The sequence below is a fragment of the Leopardus geoffroyi genome, chromosome C3 (genome assembly GCF_018350155.1).
Source record: "Leopardus geoffroyi isolate Oge1 chromosome C3, O.geoffroyi_Oge1_pat1.0, whole genome shotgun sequence".
In the NCBI taxonomy this organism is placed as follows: domain Eukaryota; kingdom Metazoa; phylum Chordata; class Mammalia; order Carnivora; family Felidae; genus Leopardus; species Leopardus geoffroyi.
The window spans coordinates 10,700,517-10,711,678 of record NC_059338.1 but is presented as its reverse complement, the minus strand read 5'-3'; the positions used below and the strand labels follow the sequence as shown (position 1 = coordinate 10,711,678).

The 11,162-nt window shown below is 47.4% G+C and overlaps 1 long non-coding RNA gene across 1 annotated transcript; it reads right to left on the bottom strand.

Annotated features, from left to right (window-relative positions):
- Positions 1-3,816: 3,816 nt before the first annotated feature.
- On the bottom strand, positions 3,817-9,265 carry LOC123585413. Its single transcript, XR_006706145.1, has 2 exons — positions 7,131-9,265; positions 3,817-3,863 (listed from the first exon to the last, which is right to left on the bottom strand). It is a non-coding gene; the product is annotated as an uncharacterized LOC123585413 (long non-coding RNA).
- Positions 9,266-11,162: the final 1,897 nt, after the last annotated feature.

The following is an 11,162-nucleotide window of genomic DNA, read 5'->3' as shown; positions in this document are numbered from 1 at the left end:
TTTAATGCTTTGCCAGCCAAGCCGACTTGAAAGGCAATTTTATATATATTTTCTGTTTCAGAATCTCAGCTCTTTTTGAAAGCTCAACGTTTTATAAGCAGGTACCTGGGCCTCTTTTTTTTTTTTTTTAATATAAGTTGTCATAAACACGTGAAAAATCACCAGAAGCCGAGCTCTTTTCTTTCTTGGATTAACCAGGTATAATCACGTGCCTCTCAGGAAAAGCTCACATGTGAATAGGGAGGAGACTTGTATAGAAATGAACATAAGTGTGTGTGTTCGCGTCGGGGTGTGTAAAGATTTACAGAGGACCATGACATACAGCATATGTGACAGACGTCAACAGGCACCCCAAACTCAACCTCGTTCCTCATAAGCCAGCTGTGACTCCGTCCTCCTCTCTCCCACTCAATAAAGCAGTTCTGTGAATTGAGGGAGATCAAAAGGGCAGATGACGGGGGCACCTGGGTGGCTCAGTCGGTTAAGGGACCAACACTTGGTTTCAGCTCAGGTCATGATCTCATGGTTTGTGAGTTTGAGCCCCGTGTCAGGCTCTGCAGCTGGCAGCCTGGAGCCTGCTTGGGATTCTCTCTCTCTCTCTCTCTCTCTCTCTCTCCCTCTCTCTCTCTCTCTCTCCCTCTCTCTCTGCCCCTCCCCAGCTATCTCTGTTTCTCTCAAGTGAGACAAATACACGAAAATAAAATAAAATAAAATAGGTAGATGAGTATGTTGAAAACTCAGCAGAAGAAATGAACTCACGCGGCCATTTGCCCTGAATCATATCATGATAGAATTCAATTCAAAATTCAAAAGGGACATGAAATTGTTATTTTCATCAAGCAGAGACCCAAAGAACAGAAAAACCTGAAATATACCGTATAATAGTAACACAAAAGTTACTATACCCTGGAAGTAATAGAAATAACAGGTGAATAATCGGTAACAAGGAATGATAATTCGGTAAACCGATCATTCAGTGAATTGATTTTTGGCAAATGGGTCTGGTCCCCTCAGGCGTGCTTTGTTCTTGTTTCAAATCCCTTCCTGCGCCTGACCCCGTGTACTGAGAGTTGAGAGAATATAAGGCCATGTGAGACCCAATCCCACAACTGAAGGAGACAGGTACATCTCTTCCTTTTAAAAAAAATTTTTTTTAAATGTTTGTTTATTTTTTGAGAGACAGAGCATGAGAGGGGGAGAGGCAGAGAGAGAGAGGGAGACACAGAATCGGAAGCAGCTCCAGGCTCCGAGCTGTCAGCACAGAGCCCGATGTGGGGCTCGAACTCACGAGCCATGAGATCATGACCTGAGCCAAAGTCAGATGCTTAACCGATTGAGCCACCCAGGCACCTAGAGACATGTGTCTCCCAAAGTTTCTGGAGCCCACAGAGGGAACACGGCTGCCAGAGCCCAGACCTGGAGCAGCCGTCCCCGTCCATGGGAGCTCACACATTTGTTTTGCTTAAAGTGTGGAAAAAAATACCATTTTGCTAAATCATGGTTTTCACTTCTACCAAATGATGATATCACAGCAAAGCTATCTGATTTTTATATGGAATGCATAGAAAAAGTATAATTTTAGGAAAAAAACAACAAAGAAACCATATTTTGATTTTAACGATTTCATTTGCGTGAAGTGAAACACAGGTGCTGGAAGCAGGTTTTCTTCTCTATTATTTCTAAAACTTCTTTTCGAAGGAACCTTCGCTGTGTCACTGTACCGCCTTCATTCAACACACCCTGAGTATGTGCGGCGTGCCAGCACAGTCTGACCCAGGCAAGGGCACAGAATTCCTGGTTCCTCTGGGCCTGTCGGCAGGGAGACCACAAGTACAATGGCAGGTGTTATTACTGCCCTGACGGATGTTCTCCAGCACTCGGGCAGGGCATAGAGGGTCAGGAGATCCCACCCTCTCCCGCCTGGGATCTTTGGCTCTTTTCCTCTCACAGTATAAAGTGAAAGGAATCTTCAGTTCAACTTGATGGCCGTGATTTTGCTGATTCCAGGTAAGTGAGCTAAACTGTAGGAAATGACACTAAAAACTAGAACACCCAAATCCATGGGGGCGGCTGCATAGTCCAATGAACTCACAAGCATCAAAGTCAAATAACCAGGGGGTGCCTGGGTGGCTCAGTGGGTTAAGCGGCCGACTTCAGCTCAGGTCAGGATCTCACGGTTTGTGGGTTCGAGCCCCGCCTCAGGCCCTGTGCTGACAGCTCACACTTTGTCTCTGTCCCTCTCAAAAATAAACACACGTTGAAAAAAAATTTTTTTTTCAAAGTAAAATAATCACATCTATTGAATAACCCAGCAGGCACGAGGCAAGTGAGAAAAGGGGAAAAGAGCAGAGGGCTTTGGCCCAAGGCCTCATCATCTGACTAAACACACACACACACACACACACACACACACACATATACACAATATGACAATTGTGCACATTTCCATACACAGGCACGCTCACATTGCCAACCACACACACAAACATCTATAACACACGCTCAGATACACTCGTTTGTGTAACGAAGGGGAGCAGAAAACGCCAACCCAAAACCTGCCCCTTTGGCCTAAGGATTATTTGGGGCTGGTTATTTTTAAGGAAGAGCAGACACAGGAGAAGCTCTGAAAAAGCAATACCCCCACCCTTGTTTTTACATTTCTAAGAATAGTATTTTATTTTATTTTATTTTAATCCAAGTGAGCAAACATAAAGTGTAGTGTTGGCTTCAGGAATAGAATTTAGTGAATCATCACTTACATAGAACACCCAGTGCTCATCCCAACAAGTGTCCTCCTTAATGCCCCTCCCCCATTTAGCCCATCCCCCCACCCAGTACCCCTCCAGCAACCCTCAGTTTGTTCTCTATATTTAAGAGTCTCTTAGGTTTGCCTCCCTCTCTCTTTTTATCTTATTTTTCCTAAAAATGAATATCCTTGTGTGAGACATTGACCTTTATGAGGGAAATCTCCATTTGTTTTTTTTTTTTAATGAACATTTTTTAAAATTTAAACCTTAGTTAGTCAACATACAGTGCAATATTAGTTTCAGGAGTAGAATTCAGTGCTTCATCACATACAGACAACACCCAGTGCTCATCACAAGTGCCTTCCTTAATACCCATCCTCCATCTAGCCCATCCCCCACCCACCTCCCCTCCATCAACCCTTGGTTTGTCCTCCATCCTTAAGAATCTCTCGTGGTTTGGGGCACCTGGGTGGCTCCGAAGTCGGTTGAGCGTCCGACTTCGGCTCGGGTCATGATCTCATGGTCCGTGGGTTCGGGCCCCGTGTCGGGCTCTGTGCTGACAGCTCGGAGCCTGCTTCAGATTCTGTATCTCCCTCTCTCTCTGCCCCTCCCCTGCTCATGCTCTGTCTCTCTCTGTCTCAAAAATAAAAACATTTAAAAAAAATTAAAAAAAAAATCTCTCGTGGTTTGTTTCCCTCTCTTCTCTTCCCCCCTCCCATGTGTTCATCCGTTTTGTTTCTCAAATTCCACATACGAGTGAAATCATATGGTGTTTGTCTTTTGTAAGGGCATCTTCCTCTTGGTAACAGGAAAGGGAGGATAACTAAATCTCTAGAAACTGTCACTGATGAAGAAGGTGAGGACTTAAGTCTTCAAAACAGACTTATCCTAGCTTCCTGTGCCTTTCCTGCCCACCTCCCCCACCTGGCTGCCCCCACCACATCTTCTCTGGTCTTTAGCTGGGTATATAAGGGGATGGCGTGGGCTGTTTCAGGGAGTTCCTCCGTTTTCCTGGGGTTCTCCCATGCACATGGGAGGTGTCCATGTTATTAAACTTCTGTTCATTTTCCTCCTGTTATTCTGTCTTTTCGTTACCGGGGGGTCTCGGCAAAGAATCTAGAAGGACAGAGGCAAAATTCATTTTTCTTCTCTACGGTATACACCAACACACACACGTACACGGTCAGGCCACACACATTCATACACCAGCTCATGTACATACACCGATATACACAACCTCACCGACTCCCCACCTGACAAAGGAAGACCAAATACATCCAGATGTGGGGAAAGAGCCTCTCATCATTGGAACTGCAAATACATCCTTTTCTTTCTACTGCTAATCTCCTCGTTCACCCACAGAATGGGACAGACCCCCCAAAGGCAGTCTGCAAGGCTGGGTGGGGGGCAGTGCTGATGTGCTCACTCCAGGCAGATCACGTCTGTGAGAGGATTTTTCAGTATGAAACGGAGACGCTCACCCCCGTAGCCTCAGAAAATCGGAACTTTCAGAACCAAGAGATTGGTTTCCACTAAATGCGTGGTTTGCGGAAGACCGAGACGTGCCTGCTGACAGATGAGCATCTGTCTAAAATCTCTCCCCCTCCTCAAGCCAACAAGTTTACTGCTTGAAGTCTGGCTGGACTTCCCCTCTTTGCGTTCTCGCCCTTAAATATAGCCCACCCAAACCCCTCAACGGACTCGCCTACAGCTTCCTGCAGCACCTGTGTCCTGAACTGCAGTTCCTCTGCTACTCCCAAACAGCCCCGATTTTTGGTAATTTGAGCTTGCCTCAGTTTACCTCTGTATTTAGGTTGCTATTTTCTTTGCAAGTAAACCTCGGCCTGACAGACCTACTGATGTCGTCTTCGATTTCTGTAACGCTTGCCTTTTGAAAGATCAAAGCTTTCACACTGACCAGCTCCCTTGGTCACTACATTACCGTATCATTGCTGGACTTTTCTAGGTGGAAATGCTAAGATGGCGAACACTAAAATGGTTTCCCCAATGTCACGTGCAGGTGGTGGAGACGTGAAGTGAATTCTGGTTTCCTAGCTGCTAGCGCTCTTTCTGGAGACTCTACTGGGACCGTAGAGGCCAAAGGCCTCTGGACAAAAAGAGAGAAAAGGGAGTAAGGACAATGATGATCTAAGCAAGAGTCCCTACCACAATCAGATGCTGTTGGGTCTTTGCTTGGAAGAAAAATCGGTGAAATACCTTCTATCCCAACGGCTCGTTCAGGGATCTTAACAATTTTCCAAGTATGAAAACCTCCACAGTACCAAATGTGAACACTATTTGCTCTAAATATGTAAAAGAAATAACTGGAACCCATACCTCAGTTGCAGGGGAACATAAGGATGCGGACCCCGTTAGGATAGGGAAAATCCCAAGTAATAGTATCTGGAAGGACCAGGGGCAAATCCAGTGTTGGGCTCCAACATGTCCACAATGATTATTGCCCTTCCCAACCACACTACACCCTGCCTCTTCTCATACCGTCAGTCCATGTCACGCTTTATGGCCAGACATTCAGGAAGACCCTGCCCTATGCCTAGATATAATTTAATTCAGAAGTATTTAGTGAGCACCTACTATGTACTTCACGATCCCAGGTATCAAGGGAGAGTGTCAAGGATAAAAGGAGACGATCCCTAATCCCAAGGAATGCCTAAACTTGCGGAAAAGATGACATCACACAATTAGTCGATCTAAGTCGTATATTCAGGAAGAGAAGGGGGAAACACAAAAGCACCAGAGAAGTCATGAAATGCTTCGTGAAAGAATAGGACTGAGCTGGACCGCAATACTTCATTCTTACTCCTAAAACTACAAAGCTTTAAGCCTGGGTCCCCCACCTGCAGGGGAAGCACACCATGGTGGAGTGGGTGGTCATGGGCACACTCTTTTGTGCCTGGTGCGATTCTGCATACAGCTATGCTTGTGGCTTCAGGAAAGTAATTTAATCTCCCTGAGTCCTAGTTAACTCCTCCATAAAGTGAGACTCGAGGGCTAATATGTGTAAAGGCTGCATTAGTGCCCACCACATAACAGGTGCTCAATCTATGGTAATGATCATCATCCAGAGTCACTTGAGGATGATGAAAGACAGAGCTTTTCCTGTATTTTGCCTGAAATCATCAAAATTTACCAAATACCTCCAAATTCTACTTTTAAGGCAGTAATTCCCATGGTTTGCTACACACTGAAATCACCCGGGGATCTTTAAACTATACTGATACCTGGGTCCCCTTCCATACACTCTGATTAAATGGACCTGGGGTGTATTTTGGGCATTGAGGTTTCTAAGAGCTCCCCAAGTCCAGTGATGCTAATGTGCAGCAAAGTTTGGGAACCACCATTTCATGGTGAAATTCCACCTCCTATCCCACAGAAGGCTACCAGCACAGCAGACCTAGAATCAGGCATGGGAAGCACTCCTTGATACAGGTAACTTATTCATCCCATTAGTCAAGGCTCTTCAGGGAAACAGAACCAATAGGATAGAAAGGTAGATAGATAGATGATAGATAGATAGATAGATAATAGATACAGATGGAAAGATAGATACAGCAAGAAAGAGGGAGATACTGAGAGAGAGAGACTCTTATAAGGACTTGGTGATTACGGAGGCTGACAAGTCCCAAAATCTACAGTCAGCAAGTTAGAGACCCGGGAGAGCTGATGGTGTAGTGTCAGTGTAAAAGCCAGAAAAAAAACAGTGTCCCAGCTTGAGGGCTGTGAGACAGCATGAGTTCTCTCTTATTCATGGGAGAGTCTGACTTTTTGTTGTATTCGGGCCTCCTACTGATTGGATGAAGCCCACTCACACTGGGGAAGGTAATGTGCTTTATTAACCTATAGATCCGAAAGTTAGTCTCATCCGGAAACACCCTCGGAGACATACGTAGAATAGCGTTTGACCAAATGTCTAGGCACGTGGCTCAGTCAAGCTGACATGTGAGATGAGCTGTCACACTCACAGTGGATCCGAGGCATGGAGCACACTCCTGGGCATCTGATTTGTGTCTGGCACATTCTTATTAAAAGAAGTCTGTGAAAGTGGACATTTCTCTCTCCTTAGCTCTTGCCTACACTTCAGTGTCCAGAGGAAGGGAGGAAAATGAAGGAGAGCCAAGGACCTGAAGATAAACTCTGAGCCAATGAGAGTCGATAGTCATTAGTTCTGATTCCTCAGAGAGAACACACACACACACACACACACACACACACACACACACACCGAAACCAAATCAAACCAGAGAGAAAGCATTTCTAGCTTAACGACAACGAAACTGAGGTCCGTGAGATAGTGGCCAAAGTCACAGAGCAAATGACAGTTTCAGGACTAGCTCACAGGACCCCAAGATTTGACCGTAATACCCATATGATGTGGTTTGCCGGTTGCATTATCCTGCCTGTGGTCCTGGGTGCCCCGGACATTCTAGAACCCCTTCTTGCTCTGGCTGAAAACCCTGTGGGATGAGCTGCTGAGGGCAGAGGGTACGACTCTTGATGTCCTTCCAAATAGCAGAGCTGGCTCTCCGGGGAGCAATGGTTCATCATGGTCCTGAATATACACATTTTGAAAAGGGAGGCAAAATGAATGGGAGGCAGACCCATGAGCTAATTGCTTTGAGATCATTATGATCAATATCGGTTGCCCCAGGCCAAGGCTGTCTTTGCTTTGTCAGGCTGCTGACATTTTGTGCTCGGTCAGCCGTCTCCTCGCTTCTAAGTGATAACATTATTGATTCTCCTCCTGTCCCATTAAGGCCACCCTCTCACCTCCCAAGGGACAGATGACACCCGTACTCATGGTTTGCTCAGCCCCAGACTCCTTAGTGGGAAAGGCTAGAAGATGAGATGCTTACCTTTGCGATTTCACACCCTGAGTTTCTGTCCACAGCCTAAAAAAGCCCTCTCACACAAATCACGCTGCCTGATTTCCCTAAATGCCCTTTTCTTCTCCATATATATCAGCCTTTCAAACGGGCTGACACATTCCCCGCCTCTTTCCTGTGCTCTGCTGATGCTGGGCATCAAACATGCACAGAAAGTGAATGGTGTGTGTGTCAATTGCTCTCTCCCCTCAGCCAGGGGGGATATTGGGAGGATCATGGGCTTTGGGGTCAGACAGACTTGGGTTCAAATCATTGCTTCACCACTTACCAGTGTTGTGATCTTGGACAGATTACCTTAACCCCGTTCTGGACCTTCATCGCCTCATCTTCGAGAAGGAGATCAGTAACACCCGCCCCGTCACACTGCTGAGCTTTTGATGAGATCGTGGGTAGGGAGCAAGCACGAAGCTCGGTGCCCCGGAAGCATGTGTTACCGTTTCCTTGTTCTCCTGTTCCTTCCTGATAGACTGTGACTTCTCCCAGGCAGAGCCCCTCTTTCCTCATTTCTGTGTTTCCCTCGCACCATACATGGCACGGGGGAGCCACAGCAAATGTTTGTGGAACTGAGGACACCAAAGCAGAAAAACTTTTCCGGATGGCGGAATTGCCTCTCCCAGATTAAGTGGCCTCTCCCAGCCCACGCCGGTGACGGAAATGAGTCTACTATGTTCCAGCACGTTGACAATATGCCTCATCTTTCTCTCCATCGTGGTGCCCTGTGTCAGTTCCAAAACAATCTGAACACAACAGCCATGCCGGTCAACTGATTCCGGTCTCCGATTAATAGGTAACACAGACTTCCCCATCGTCTATACCAGCCCTCCCTCGTGTCCCGCAGCTGCGCCCAGCCTTCCAACAACACCACTGCTCCTAGAGCCAAGCAGATGCTGCTCGAAGCAGGAGGTCCTGAACCAACCCCAGCCCAGGTAACCTCCAAGTTCCTGGACCTGGGACCTGGCGCGCTGCCTCCGGCTGCACTTAAGCTTCTTGAGCCAAATAACACGCTTTCAAGCACTCCAATTTCAGAGATTAATTCTCTCTTCTGAATTCTTGTGCTGAATCTCAGCCCAGGGGTCACACCCTGCTACCCAGGGGCAGATCCAGATGCTACCAGCCTGTTGGTCTGAATTTCTAAGTGTCTCCCACCTGACTTCTCATTATTAGCTCCACTCACCTGCTGGGGACCCTGGTTTGAGGCCATCTGGCACCACGTGCTGTGCACATTATTGGCAGAAGTGCTCCGAGGGGCTGGTTGTGCCCGCAGACGCTTCACCTCGGCCATCAGGAGGTCTGCCCTTCACCCGTGTGGTCTGCCTGCCCACACACCACGAGGACGTTCTTTCCCGGATATTACATTCATTTGTCAATTCACCTTTATTTTATACCTCCCCCTTACCATGTCACCGGCTACAAAATACACACTTGCCCCTTTGTGTTAATTTAGCAACAATGACATTTCTTCGTATCATCTGATATTTAGGTAATAAATAAGGACCCTGTAACAAAAGTAAAAATACAGAAGCAAAAAGAATAAAAAGCAAAAGTCCTCCTTTAAGCCCTGCAAAATCCTGCTAACCTTCTTACAGATGATGGATGTCAATAAAGCCACGTCAATGTAACGGCTGAATAATATTTCCTTTTTTTTTTTTTTTTTTTAGAGAGAGAGAGAGAGAGCACAAGCAGGGGAGAGGGGCAGAGGGAGAGAGAGAACCTAAAGCACCCTCCATGCTCAGCAAGGAGCCCTGCATGGGGCTCGATTCCATGACCCTGGGATCACGACCTGAGCCAAAATCAAGAGTCAGACACTCAACCAACTGAGCCATCCAGATGCCCCCAACATTTTTTTTTTTTTTTAATTTTTTTTTCCACGTTTTTATTTATTTTTGGGACAGAGAGAGACAGAGCATGAACGGGGGAGGGGCAGAGAGAGAGGGAGACACAGAATCGGAAACAGGCTCCAGGCTCTGAGCCCTCAGCCCAGAGCCTGACGCGGGGCTCGAACTCACGGACCGCGAGATCGTGACCTGGCTGAAGTCGGACGCTTAACCGACTGCGCCACCCAGGCGCCCCAACCCCCAACATTTTCTATTTTTCATCCCGACTTCCGACGCTGTTTCCCCTCGGCCACTGCCAGGTCAGGTGCACAGACATGGGCATTAACACATGTTTAATTGCTTACTACGGGAAAGGCCACAGCGCAGGCCCTGAAGCCTGGCCTCAAATGTACTTCAGCAGGCGGTGCCATCCTGAGCAGCATCCTTAATGTCAACACTATAACTTACCACCCTCCTCTATAAACCAGGAACGGTCTGATTAGGAAGAAAGAGGGATTCTTGGTCTCTCCCACCGGGGAAGAAAACACCAACCAGGAGCAAGTCAGGGCCTCTGCTCTGAGCACTGTGGCAACTACCCCCGGCTGCAACAGAACAGATTTTGATAGCTCACGCCCGCCGCGGCTTCAATCATTTCTGTCTAAGAGGTCCCAAGCCTCCCTGTCTACCACATGCTCTTTAAACCCAGGGATTCTGTTCCAGAGGCTGCGGTCAGCAGCTAAAGCACCGTAGGCAGGGGAAACAAAAAGGCCTTTGAAAGCCTCACATCCTTTTCGAGTCTAAGGGTCTCGGGTCCCTTGACCAGCCAGACGGGCTCCTCTGGACATTTTGCTCAGGCTCACCAGGCATTTGCATTATCTGGGTTCCTTCTTTGCAACAACAGGCAGTTACCCTGGGCCGGGCAGGCACCGTGCTAAGCACCTTTCACTCCATGATTCGCTTAATCCAAACGAGACCCTGTGACCTAAGGGCTAGGATCTGTACCTGGAAGGGGAAGCCTCCGGGCAAGTGTGATGGGACAGCGCACCCAAGCCCGCACGGCTAGCAGAATCCCCTTTGAACTCGGGCAGTCTGAGGCCAGCACCCTCGGTGCCTGACCAGCTATGCCAGAGTGGCTGTAACAGCCCGAGCTCTAGAAGGCCATCTTTATTCTCTGGGCCAAATGTCTCCCTGCCCCTGGCGAGGAGCAAAGGGAGCCGCTGAATACATACCTTTTCTGACGTGCAGCCACATGTCAGGCCACCCTCTGACAAAAAACAAAACAGAGAATGAGTGCCTCTGGCCTCAAGTTTTAAGCCATTCGAGACACCTAATAATGGAGAAAGCAGCTCATCCGAGTTTAAATGAAGGAATGTCTCCGCTTTGTATTGGCTTGAGATGGCTTCAACCCACTTGTTTGCGACAAAGAAAAATATAAACTTGTCTTAAATTTTTTTTAACGTTTATTTTTTAGAGAGACAGCGGAGGAGGGGCAGAGAGAGAGGGAGACACAGAATCTGAAACAGGCTCCAGGCTCTGAGCTGTCAGCACAGAGCCCGACGTGGGGCTCGAACTCACGAACGGTGAGATCATGAGCTGAACCGAAAGTGGGACGCTTAACTGACTGAGCCACCCAGGCACCCCTATAAAGTTGTTTTTAGAAGCAAAGTTGTTTGTTTGGGGGTACCTGGGTGGCTCAG